This window comes from Pongo pygmaeus, chromosome 13 (assembly GCF_028885625.2).
Source record: "Pongo pygmaeus isolate AG05252 chromosome 13, NHGRI_mPonPyg2-v2.0_pri, whole genome shotgun sequence".
In the NCBI taxonomy this organism is placed as follows: Eukaryota; Metazoa; Chordata; class Mammalia; order Primates; family Hominidae; genus Pongo; species Pongo pygmaeus.
Genome location: NC_072386.2, coordinates 53560650 through 53573599, shown reverse-complemented (window position 1 = coordinate 53573599; position 12950 = coordinate 53560650). Strand labels below are relative to the sequence as shown.

General features: G+C 45.5%; 1 protein-coding gene and 1 long non-coding RNA gene across 3 annotated transcripts in view; one reads left to right on the top strand and one right to left on the bottom strand.

The window, feature by feature from the left end:
- GLIS3 (GLIS family zinc finger 3) overlaps positions 1–2688 on the bottom strand; it is a 512125-nt gene extending 509437 nt beyond the window's left edge. The window contains exon 1 of one of the 2 annotated variants that reach the window (XM_054500965.2): positions 2056–2688. The gene's annotated coding sequence lies outside the window, so the exon portion shown is untranslated. The remainder of the gene's footprint in view (positions 1–2055) is intronic. The other variant, XM_054500966.2, reaches the window with a different exon arrangement.
- Positions 1928–12585, top strand: LOC134737894 (uncharacterized). Its single transcript, XR_010123304.1, has 4 exons — positions 1928–2058; positions 7937–8071; positions 8785–8901; positions 12435–12585. It is a non-coding gene; the product is annotated as an uncharacterized LOC134737894 (long non-coding RNA).
- The last annotated feature ends 365 nt before the right edge of the window (positions 12586–12950 follow it).

Sequence of the window (12950 nt, the reverse complement as noted above, 5' to 3'; positions counted from 1 at the left end):
AACGTCTCTGGGGCTCAGTTTCCTCATCAGTAGGTGAAGCCAAGGTCCACTCCAGCTTTAATAGTCTACCCTTGAGATTCCCGGTCCCATACTAAAGGGAACTAGTCCACTGGGGGGAGCTGCAGAACTTCCCTCTTCTCACAAACTCCAGGGCCCTGGGGCCCCAACTCTCGGGAGATGCTGAAGTCCTGGAGGAAGGTGGTTTTGCCGGCTCGGGGAGAGGGTGCAAAAGCAACCCTCTTTGTGAAATGGGGCCGCGACTCCACGAGTCCTGTCTCTACGGACCCTACTCCCTGTGATTCCGGAAGTACTTCCCTACCCCTTCCCCGGGTTTACATGCTCCAGAGATGAGGGCCAAGCTGATACCAGGGCAGCCTAGCGTGAGGCTCAAGGACGCACACAGAGCAGTGGTCTCAGTCCTCGAGACCACTCCTGCCAAGAGGAGGGCTGGAGAAGTCGGGAGAGGTGCCGGGAGCGGGGGAGAGGCGCGTAGGGCAAGGCAGGAGGAGAGCAGCCCTTATCGGTTCCCTATAGGACTAGCTTCGCCGGGGTCGGAGATTCCTTGGCACGGAGCTAGGGGCGGGTCCGGAGGCGGAGGCCACAGCGCCCGGCGGCGGGGTACGCGCGGCTGCGACCCCGTCACTTCCCCGCCGCCTCCGCCCCTAACCCTCGGCCCCGTGCGCGAGCGAGCGAGCGAGCGAACGCAGCAAAACAAAACAAACTAGTGCCGGCTTCCTGTTGTGCAACTCGCTCCTGATTAAGTCGGGGGCCGAAAGGGTGCTGCGGCTGGGAAGCCCGGGCGGTGGGGACCTGCGCGCGCTGGCAGGAGCCGTAGCCCGGGAGAGCCACGGCCAGGCTCGCAGTCCCCTCACGCTGGCCCCCGGTCCCCGCCGAGCCAGTGTCCTCACCCTGTGGTTTCCTTTCGCTTCTCGCCTCCCAAACACCTCCAACAAGTCGGAGGGCCAGAACGCGGAGCCAGAAACCCTTCCCCAAAGTTTCTCCCGCCAGGTTCCTAATTGAATCATCCATAGGATGACAAATCAGCCAGGGCCAAGATTTCCAGACACTTGGGTGACTTCCTTGTCCCCGAGGTGACTTGTCAGCTCCAGTGAGTAACTTGGAACTGTCGCTTGGGGCAAGGTGTGTGTCTAAGAGAGCCGGCAGCTCACTCACGCTTTCCAGAGAGCGACCCGGGCCGACTTCAAAATACACACAGGGTCATTTATAGGGACTGGAGCCGTGCGCAGGACAAAGTCTCCGAGACTGAGACATTTTCCAAACAGTGCTGACATTTTGTCGGGCCCCATAAAAATGTAAACGCGAGGTGACGAACCCGTAGGGGAGGGTTCGTGTCTGGCTGTGTCTGCGCACTGGCGGCGTGGGAGGTTATAGTTATAGACCAGGCGGCTGCAGGTCGCCGGGCCGGTACCCACAAGGAGTGCAGGTACCCTCAATCCGACCACCTCCCGCAGTCATGGGGACACCGGCTTGGATGAGACACAGGCGTGGAAAACAGCCTTCGTGAAACTCCACAAACACGTGGAACTTGAAAAGACAACTACAGCCCCGCGTGTGCGCGACAGACCTCACGTCACCCCATCAATTCCCACTTCGCCAAAGTTTCCCTTCAGTGGGGACTCCAGAGTGGTGCGCCCCATGCCCGTGCGTCCTGTAACTTGCCCTGATTGTGTACCCCTCTGCCCCCTCTACTTGAAATGAAAAAACAAAAACTGTTCCTAATTAGCGAAACTTTAAAGCCCTGTTGATCTGTCTTCTACACTGGGCACTCTTAGGCCACTGACAGGAACATGGGTTGAACCCTAACTGTTACTATCAGTCTCAGTAAGCGCAGGTCTCTCAGTGACCTGTGACTCTGGGGGTTGAGGTGCGCCTATCCTTAAACCCGCGCAAACGCCACCGGCTCAGCGTAGAAAACTATTTCTAATCCCTAGTTTGCGTCTCTGAGCTTTAACTCCCCCACACTCTCAAGCGCCCGGTTTCTCGGTTTCTCCTCGTCTCTCGCCTGCGAGCAAAGTTCCTATGGCATCCACTTACCAGGTAACCGGGATTTCCACAACAAAGCCCGGTGTGCAGGTCCCTTCCCCCGGCCAGCCAGCGCGAGTGACAGCGGGCGGCCAGCGCTGGTGAGGAGTAACTTGGGGCTCCAGCCCTTCAGAGCGCTCCGCGGGCTCTGCCTCCTTCGGAAATGAAAACCCCCATCCAAACGGGGGGACGGAGCGCGGAAACCCGGCCCAAGTGCCGTGTGTGCGCGCGCGTCTGCGAGGGCAGCGGCGGCAGGGGGAGGAGGAGGCAGAGGCGGGGTGGCTGGACCCTCGGCATCAGCTCATTCTCTCCTGTTACACACATACACACACAAATAATGTTTCTAAAAAGTTAAGTTGCGACTTTGTGCCTCGCCTGTCCTGTTCATCCTCGTCCTGGGCCGGGGAATGCTTCTGGGGGCCGACCCCGGGATGCTGGCTAATTGCTGCCGGCGGGTTCCGCGCCGGTGCGACCCTGGACGGCCGCGGACGGCGTACAGGGGGGTCCTGGGAGGGGCAGTGGCCGCAGCACTCGCTGCGGGTGCCCGTGCGCGCCACGCTCTGGGCTGCCCGGGCGGCGCAGTGTGGACGCGGCTGCAGGGAGAGGGGAAGGGGGAAGAGGGAGGGAGGGAGGAAGGCAGCCCGGCGAGGAGTGTGGATGTGTGTGCGGCCGCGAGGGCCGGCCTGTAGCCAGCTGCTTCCTGAGTGTGAGTGCCGGAGGGGGAGGGGGAAGAGTGGGGGCGGGCTCGCGGGTCACTAGGCTGGCCAATTCGAAGGCCGAGCTTGTGTCTCCCTCTTGACGCATTCACACACACACACTCTCTCTCTCTCTCTCTCTCTCTCTCTCCCTCCCTCTCCCCGTGCGCCAGAAGTCGAGGAACTCCAGAACAGGGTAACAGCAGGGAGACACTTCGCCTTCTTCCTGGCCTTATTTGTTAAACTGACTTTTATTTTAACATGAAAAAGTGTTAGTGTTTAGACAGGATTTGATGTCAGGTCATAAAAAAATAAACAAACAACAACAAAAAAATCCAGTCATAACACGGAGAGAATAACACCGTGAAAAATGGCAAAAGGGTTGCTTTGAAATATGGGATCGGATGCACATGACAACTTCGAAACTGGATAGGTGAAGCACTAAGGAAGCCTTTGGCATCTTTTCCAAGTATAGGCAGGGAATAGAGGAAGGTGATGGAAGTGTTGGAAGGGTATAAAATTCTGAACACAGGCTATTAGGAATGGAGATATATTCCCTGCGTATGTTACATCTATAAAGTGGCACTTTATCCTTATGAATTCAACATCCTCAGCCTCATACCCCACCTAAGCTCTGACCGACCACCGCTTCTGCTTGTGTTGATCAGAGCCCTCAAAAGGTTGTTACAAGAAAGTCTGCTTTTAGTAGTTCATCACATGTATTGCCACAGATGCAAGGACTTCCATCTTGGGAATCTAGGTATGTAATGCACACAATATCCTCCAGGTAGGCCTTTCTGCAGTTGTCAGTATTTATTCACCATCATGAATGAAACGAGTGACGATGCCACCAGACACTTTTAGAATTTCACAAGTCCTTGTATTCTATTCTACTGTTCCCACTCCAATCTAAATTAGCAATCAGGTAGTAGATGCTTTGATAAAGATAGAAGTCCTCAAGGACACAAATGACTTACCCCAGAAAGCCAAAACTAAAAGACCGTTGGCAGTTTTCATTTATCTAATTTCAGTGGGAATATTACTAGGCTTGGTCTGTATCCATGATATTAACATAACCAAGAGAAGCCTGGTTTCCACAGTACTTTTTCTTTTCTTTTCCTTCACCTTGGGACACAAACTCATCAGAATATTTGTCAGCAGAAGTAGGGGAAGAAAAATAGTAAGAGGTTAGGATATGTCATTCTGTCAATTTTCCAGTTTCTCTCTGTTCATCTCTTTTAAATACAAGTATCCAAGCCCAAAATGGCAATAGATGGGCTCAACCACACGTAAGAAAAGAAAATACTCATAAAATGAAGCATGCAGCAACATCACAAAAACAAAGAAACCAAGTGGTGGAAATTGCCATGACTATTCCATTGTGGCTAGTTATTGCAACATGCCTGACATTCACATAAAAACTCTTCCTCATTAACTCCAGTCTTCAGGAACAGAGCAAGATGGGAACACTAACCCTTCAATGCATCATGGGAACTTCTGTTGATCACATTCTTGTGCTGTACAACTGCTTCCCAGGAGCAAGACAAGCCTGGGTGGAGACTGCAAAAAACCTTTCCAATGTCCCTCAAATATCATTTCAAATACAATGGTTTTGATGCATAGAATGGTATCGTAGGGACTTGCAAAAGCTTCTAAAACTTCCCAAATGATGGGAACAGCTTAGCTGGAAGAGAAAAAATATAGTGCTACACCCAACTTTAATCAATGGCTCATGGAAAAAAACACTGGGAAAGTTATGAGTCATCAACCTGGAGATCCCCAAAATCTCTTCATTTATAAGAGCCCAAGAGTGGGAATGTCATTTTATTTAGGTGTGATTTTCATGAACCTCTAACATTCCTAAAATATTTACCACTGAAGAGGTATAGTGCTTTGGTTGAATTTTTTTCTTTTTTTTTTTTTTCTGGCCAAGAATGTAGATCGGCAATGTTCTTATATTCCATGGGTTATAGTAAAAATGCAGTTGTTCTTCTACCAGTACAACCCTGGAGTGACTCAGAATGAGAGCTGTACCTCTTCTGGGCTGAACTGGTGAGCAGGGGTGAGGGAGAGTGGTAATGAGAGACAGTGAGAAAGGAAATCATGTAGTTCCAAAATGATACTCTCCCCTACCCATGAGCTCTCCATCATGCTTAGGAATCATACTCTGGCAGCCCTTCAGCCAGATAGGTGGGAACTGCAGCCCAGTCAGTATCTTCCCTCTCTAGAGACCAGTGTTTTATGTGCCTCAACTGCTGACTCAGGGCAGCTGACTCAGCAGACAGGCCCCTGCTGCCAGCTCCAGTCCAGTTCTCATTCATTTGAGAAATATTCAGTGAGTACATATTCTGTCCAAGTATTGGGACTAAAGGAATTAACACTTGTAGGCATTGTACATGGGAGGATATTACAGAAAACTTTTTGCCCAGTGTCTCAGTTATAGCAAACCCTCAAGAAATGGGGACTCTTTGCATGTATTACCTCATCTAATCCTCAAAGCAAATGTATGTGGTGGCCATGAATAATCTCCTATTTAGAAACAAAGAAGTTGAAGCTCAGTAAACAGTTAAAGAGAGTCAGAGACAGAGCCAGGTATGCCAGTTTAGAAGCCCCAAGTTCAATCAACATGACTGTACTACAGAATAATTGTGCATGCTCTTTGAATGTGTATAAAACATATTGCAGGTGTATAAAGTGCAAAGCATCATGTGATCAGTGTTAGATGAGCACAATGAAGTTTGTAGGGAGTGTGGAGGAGGCAGGAATAATTTCCTGCAATGTGACATGGAGTAGCTTGGCTGTTTGAGCTGGACTTCAAAGAATGAGTAGAGAACTGATAAGCAAAGGAACTGATAAGCAAAGGAGACCATTTCAAGTATAGGAATCAGCATCAGAAGGGGCACAGAAGGCATAAGACCTACATAGCAAGCAGCTCACTCAAAGCTAGAGTACAAAATAGGAACATCCACTGTCTCACAGCAATGAAACACTCCCGAAGGAACATCCTAACAGCAAAACTTCAGAACTGCTATTTGAGTCACTCTGAGTGCTCTGATAGTAAACCACTTACAAACTTGCAAAGAACTATGATCAGATTCCTACTCCCACAAAGTGTCCGTGAAAAGAAACAAGTTTGAACCCCAAAATGCAGATAAGTTGAGCTAATAGCACCAGTGATAGTATGCCTAGCTATTAAAACACAGACACACACACACACACACACACACACACACACAAGCTGGCAAGGGTCCAGTTACGTAGAAATGCAGTGGAAAAAGTTAGTGTTTGCCAACTTTAAGGGGGGAATCAAATGTGTAAAATGGAAAATTTCCATTTTACTTTCCTGAGTGAGTAGTACAAATAGTGGAATGCAGCAAATTTCACAATATGTTATCAGTGTGTGATATAGTAAGAAAACTTAAGCTGATTTTTCTACTGTCAGAAGTATGTTCAGCCCAAACTCGTGGGCTTACATACACGTCAGTGATGTAATTTTTTTAAAAATTCTTATTTACACCTATCGCATTCACAACATCATACCTCTTTTCCTTTCTAAAGTCAAAACTGTAAATCAGAGTCTAAAATGTGTCAGACCAAATGCAACTGACCAAAATTTGAAATATTTTACTCCATACAATATCTCTCAATCTTGTCTAATTGGTGAAATGTTTCTTCCTCTTTTATACAAACCAAGCTGAGATCTATCTAAAATTCAGAGAAAGGTTGATGATGTATTCCTTGACATATTACTTAGGTATATCTACAAAGAGCTTACCATAACAAACATAAATTCATAGATGTATACAATATTCTACAGGCAGCCAGTTATTCTTTCACCATTTAACATCTATACTGGCCAACTATATGTGATGTTGTAAAATTAATTACCTAATCACAATGCTATCTTATCTATAACTGCCTTCTATAAATGCCTCTTAATGACCATAACTTACTTTTCTTCATATGCCTTTCATGGCCTAGCAGTAGTACTGGGCACTACTAAGTAGCTAATGCTAATCTAATAAATGGATTAATTAACGAGAGAATGAAAGAATGGTTTCTTCACCTTCAGAGATGATAAATAACACAACTCATTGTTACGTATGTGTATAATCATTTCAATGTTCCAGAAGAGGCTAACAGATGCTCTTTGAATGTGTGCAAAGCACACTGCAAGTATACAAAGTACAAGGCATCTTGTTATCAATGTCAGATGAGCACAATTAGTGTGCAGGGAGTGTGAAGGAGGCAGGAATAATTTCCTACAATGTGATATGAAGTAGCTTTCTGTACCCGTAGGCTTTTTATTATGAACTGAAGATTTAAATATTGCTTCCTATTTCTTGAGGAAGAAAATTCAAAGACTTTATGCAATGCTTAGAGTAAGGAGGACAGCCTGTCTGCGCCCTGCTCCAGTGACCCTTTCCTGTCTGACACCCACTACTAAAACAGGTCATTTGCATCATGCCCTAAATTCTAGCCTCAAAATAAAAATATATACTAAATAATGGTGAGAAAAGGGAAGAAAAGAAATGGAAAATAGGGAATGAGGGTACAGAGAAGAAAGTGAATTATTTAAAAACTAGTGGAAATGAAGAAGGCAGCGCAGCACTGATACCTCAGAATAATTGAGAGCAACTAGTTAGTTTTGGGCAGAATTAAGCTCTGGAACAAAAGCGATTCAGTGGCTTTTCAGACTCCTCCCCAACTCACCTCGAGTTTTAAATATACCTGGAAAGGGGTTTGAAAAAACTTGGAGATTTTCCACAAATCCTAACTTCTCATGATGTTAAAAGCACTCAGGAGATTTTTACATGTATACACATTTCTTTTCTTGTTTAACCCTATACAGCAGGGAAGAGTGTAATTTTATTGTCCATGGAACAAATGACCAATTGCCCCCAAAGCAGACCTGCCCCGGGTAACAGTGTTGACTTCCTTCAGGCTGGGGACACTGCTCCAAGTTCATGATCTACATTTTTTTCACTTCATTCTCACAACATCCGAATCACGTAAAATCTAGCACAACTTCCATTTTACAGATGAGAAAACAGAGGCAGAGAGAGGTGAAATATCTCCCCACTGTCACCCAACTCATGTGGGACTAGCCAAACTTCTACCTATTAACCATTGCTCTATTACCTTTTCAGGGCAGGAAACTCTGCTTCCACCAGACATTTATTTGTTTATTCACTCAGGCAGGTGGTATGTTGGAAGAAGAGTGGACTTTGGAATCAGAAAACCTGGAATCCCAACTTCACCACTAACCGAGACCTTGAGCTGGTTCCTAAACCACGGGGAACTTCAGTTCCACTACATCAGTTATTGCAAAGGTTGAATGGGAATTGTGACACTGGCCAGCACACATGTGAAACCAGGGGCATCCCCTATTGACAAGGAGCCCAGCCCAAGAGCTTCAAGGGAAACTGACCCCAGCCCCAGCTCCACTGATGGGCTTGATGATTCCAAGAGGAATCTCACTCCCTTGGTCAAAGTGAATGGCTCATAAATCTGGGCCTAAGTCAATCCGTGCAAGACATTCCCCTGGCCATAGGGATTGGTTAAAAAATAGGCATGTAACCCAGTTTGGGCTAAATAAGATGTGAACAGGAAAGTTATTTGATAGCTTCTGAGGAAGGTAACTTCTCTTCTTTCTAGAGAGCCATTGGAAAGGTAGCCTTTTCTCCTCTATGTGTTGTGGAGAGAAAAAAAAGTGAAACTGTCTTCCTCTCAGCCCACACAGAAGGCTCACACTTGGTGAAGGGAAGGGTGGAGAAGATTACAGAGAATAGCCCTGATGGAACCACACCTGATTTCTACCTGACCTCTTAATTTTTTCATTTGTACGAGTCAGTAAATCCCTTTTAATTTTTAAACAAATAATTACAGCAACTTATAGAAGTACCTAAGGTATTAAGGTACCATCATGAATACAAAGATAAGCAAGACAAACTTCAAGGGGCTCACCACCTAATAAATATTATACTTAGCTTTTATGACATCATTTTAGTCTTTTTTGTTGTTTTTTGTTTTTGTTTCTAAATAGGATCTTGCTTTGTCCCCAAACTGTAATGCAGTGGTGTGATCATAGCTCACTACAGCCTCGACCTCCTGGGCTCAAGTGATCCTCTTGCCTCAGCCTCCTAAGGAGCTGGGACTACAGGTGCGTGCCCAGCTAATTTCTTTTATTTTTGTAGAGGCTGGGGGGGGTCTCGCTATGTTGCCCAGGCTGTGGGTTTTTCAAGTAAAGTTATGGCTCATTCTCTGGACCCTCCTACCATTTGGTCAGTTTAATATTATGCAAAAGAAATTCCATCTCCCCCATCTCCCCAGTAGTTACACAATGCCCGCTTTCAGACCAGCTAGTCAACCCTGTGAGGGTCAGATAGAGTAGTTTATCCATTTGGTTGTCAGACAACTGCCTCGAACAGCCAGGCCATTTCTACATGTTCTCAGTTACTGGTTAACAAATGTTGCCCCAGAATTCAGCACCTAATAGGAAATACATTCATTTCCAAATTCCTACTGAAATTGGATTGTCATTCCTAGATAAAATGGAGGAACTCAGATTTTCCTGGAATGGCATTCAGAAATAGAGAAGGAATCACAGAGAAATGTCTGCCCAGGCATCTCTGAGTCTCATGCCTTTTTGCTCTTGCTGCTGTTATTACTCCTACCTTGGAAAGTTTCAGTCATCCTTGAACATCCTCCCCACCCCCATGCTTTCCTGTCTTCTGTTTCATAACTAAATGCCATTTAAAACTCTAGCTATAGATACCCCTGCTGGTATAAGCAACAGAGGTAGAGAGTCCTTAGATTCTAGACTGAATTTAGGGCCCAGCAGTTAGACAATTGGAACTTGATAATAACGTTATCTCAGCAGATTGCATAAGTCAGAAATGTTCTCCCTGTCACTGCTTTCTTTTTCCTTCCAGCAAGAAGTGGACATTAAGGAGAAAGTGAAGGTGGCAAGTTATGAGTGATCAGTTTAAGACAGTTTAGTTATGGCAATGATAACAACTCACATTTATTAGGGGTTTATTATGTGCCAGGCTGAACAAAGTACTTAAGATTCTTGATCTCATTTAATTCTCACAGTGTAGGGGGCTAATGCGTGGTAGAGGTGAGAGGAGGACCCAGCCTCCCTTGGCTCCAGGGCACACACTCTTAGCTGTAACACTCTATTGCCTCCATAAAGTATGCTTATTGTAATACATGTTGATGAGATATGTGATAAACATAATTTATGTAAAATTTAAGAACAAGATATATTGTATAAATTATATATGTAATGACCTGTTTATACAACACTACCGTGATACTGAACTTCCTATAGTTCCTCAAAGCCTGCTTTGCAAACTCTCCAGAGCCTCCAAGCCTGCTGTTTTATCTACACAGGATGACCTTTACTATCCACCTCCTCTTACTCTGTGAGGCTTTCTCTGATAGGGAGAATAATGTCCCTCCCCGCCCAGCCCTGCGTCCCAACAAAAAAAAAATCCACATCCTAACTCATGGAACCTATGAATATGTTAGATTACATGGCAAAAAGGACTTAAGGCTGTGGATGGAATTAAGGTTGCTAATTAGTTGCCCTTAAAGCAGGGAGACTATCCTGGACTGTGGAAGTGAGCCCTGGATTAGGAATGTGGTAGTCAGGGAAGCAGAACCATAGAGAGACTATGTTACTGGGTTTGAAGGTGCAGGAAGGAGCTATTAACCAAGGAATATGGGCAGCTCTAGAAGCTGGAAAAGGCAATGGAATAATTCCTTCCTAGAGCCTCCATAAAGGCACGAAGCCCTGCCACACCTTGATCTTAGACCAAGGAAACCTGTGTCAGACTTCTATCCTAAATAACTGTAAGATACAATTGCGGGTTGTTTAGGGTGCTATTTAGGGTAATTTGTGACGGCAGCAATAGAAAAGTAATGCACTTTCTCAACTTTCCTCTCTCCCTTCTCCCCCAGAACCAAATACTGCTGGCCCTGGGCTCTCACAGAACACTGTCCTTATAGTATTTAATGCTCTTGATACTATCTGGGGCCTGGCCACATGCATCCCATCCTTCCCTTAGCTTCTTCAGGAGCTTTGTGGCTTGGTATCATGACCTATCTGAGAGCCTTAACCCTGCCACCACCCACTTTCTGCTGGAAGGACAGGCACTGTGAAGTGAAAGGACCCACAGCCCATGAACTGGAAGGAACAGGAAGGGCAGGAGAAAGAGGAAATAAGAGGAGAGCAGCAGGGGGATGCAGGGAGGAGGAGGATAAAGGGGTTACCAGAGGAGAGGAGGTGAGAAAACAAAGAGAGAGAAGGAATGAAGGGGGAAGACAGGGTCAAAGAAGAGGAGAAGGAAGGCAAGGCGCTGGAGGAGGACACAGAAGTTAGGGCGGCAACGAAGAGGAGAAGGGAAAATGAAGAGAAGGGACCTTGTTCTGCCCCCACCCATCTCCCACCTGAACAGTCTCTCCTCCCTCCTCCCTGAGATCTCCCCCAGCCTTGAGGATCCAGTCCTAGTGCCTCTTCCTTGCAGTGGCTCTCAGTGCTGGGTTCTCCTTAGAATACCCAGAGAAACTTGTCAGGCCCCACCCCCCAGAGATTCTAGCTTAATCAGCCTGGATGGGATCTAGGCATCAGGACTTTTTATAAGTTCCTAGGAGACTCTAATGGGCAGTCAGGGTGAAGAACCATTGTCATAAAGCCCTCTTTGATCTCTTTGTCTCACCTGGGATGGCTCCTACAGTCAAACTCAAAGCCCTCGTCCAGGTCTCACACTTGGCAGCTGGAGACACTGAATTGAGATAATTTTAGAACCCAGACCCCAGAGCCAAACTGCTGGGATTTAGTCCTGGCTCCACATCTAATAGCTGAGCAACTTTAGGGTAGTCACTTAAGCTCTTTGTGCCTGTCTCTCTATCTGCAAAAGGAGAATGAATTTAGTCAGGTATTTGCCTTACAGCATTGTTTTGGAGACTGAGTTAATATTTGTTAAGTGCTTAGAACAGTGGCTGCCACACATAATGTATGATAAAAGCATATTTTTAAGATAAAACAGAATCAGCCTGCATCATCTCTGAATTGTTACTCTATCTTGTCAAGCTGTGTAACCTTTTGTGTACATGCCCGTGCCCGGTTTACAACTGCACTCTTCTGTCATTCTCACCACACCACAGCCATTGCTCTCTGCATAATAGGCACTCAATAGTCTGTTAAGGGAACAAAGAAAAAGCAAGAAATAACTCAAAAATATATATAACCTGTTCATTAAAATTAAGACTTGGCTGTAAGTTAATACTTTTTAAAAAAAAATAGTCATTTAAACAATTTCCACTTAGGAACAAAGGTCTTAGGCAGTGGTTGGGGCGGGGAGAGCACAGTATATGTAACAGGAATTGTGTGGCATAAGGAAGAGTCCTGAGTGGGTTCTCAAATTGGACAATTCTGATAGGTTACAGAAGGTCATAAAATAGGCTGAAAAAAGAAGAGGGGTGGAGGTTATGAAAAAACACCCAGGTCAGAGGAATAAAAGGCCACAAAAAGCAAACTTACTACTTTATAATTGTGCCTAAGTCAGGCCCAGTCTACATTTCTATTTTGATGACTGATTTACATACACACTCATATACATTTTAACTCTGAAAGTAGAAGTTCCATATGTGTTTTATTTACTCTCATTTATTTTTTATCTTTACCAGTTGGCCTATTTTTTTTTCTTCACATGACATCAGGAGATCATCACTGCAACAAGCAACTCAGCTTAGAAGCGCTGGGATAACTCCGAAAGAGACATGTGAGACAAGATGTAGAACTTTGTATTAGAGTACAATAAAATTTATAATGCTCAAATTTGGCGGCCAAAAGATTTCTCTCAAAGGTATGAAAAAAATGTCTGTGCTATATTTTCAAAGAAACCAAATAAGACATGGTCCCTGAATCACTGTCTGAACGCAAACAGCATTTGGCTTTGATCTGAGTTGTTGAAAACTATGACCAATTTATCCTGAGGATGCCAAACCATCAGAGAATGTTTTTAAGTCTGGATTTCCATATCAGGATTCTGCTACACACTTTTTCTCTTCATTTCACATTACACAGGGCCAACCCAAAATAGTACTTCCAACAATGGATGTAGTTGGTATGATAATTTCACATCTAGCTACGGGCAAGGGGTAGATGGGCCTTTTTCTTACTGACATGCTCATATGGCCCAA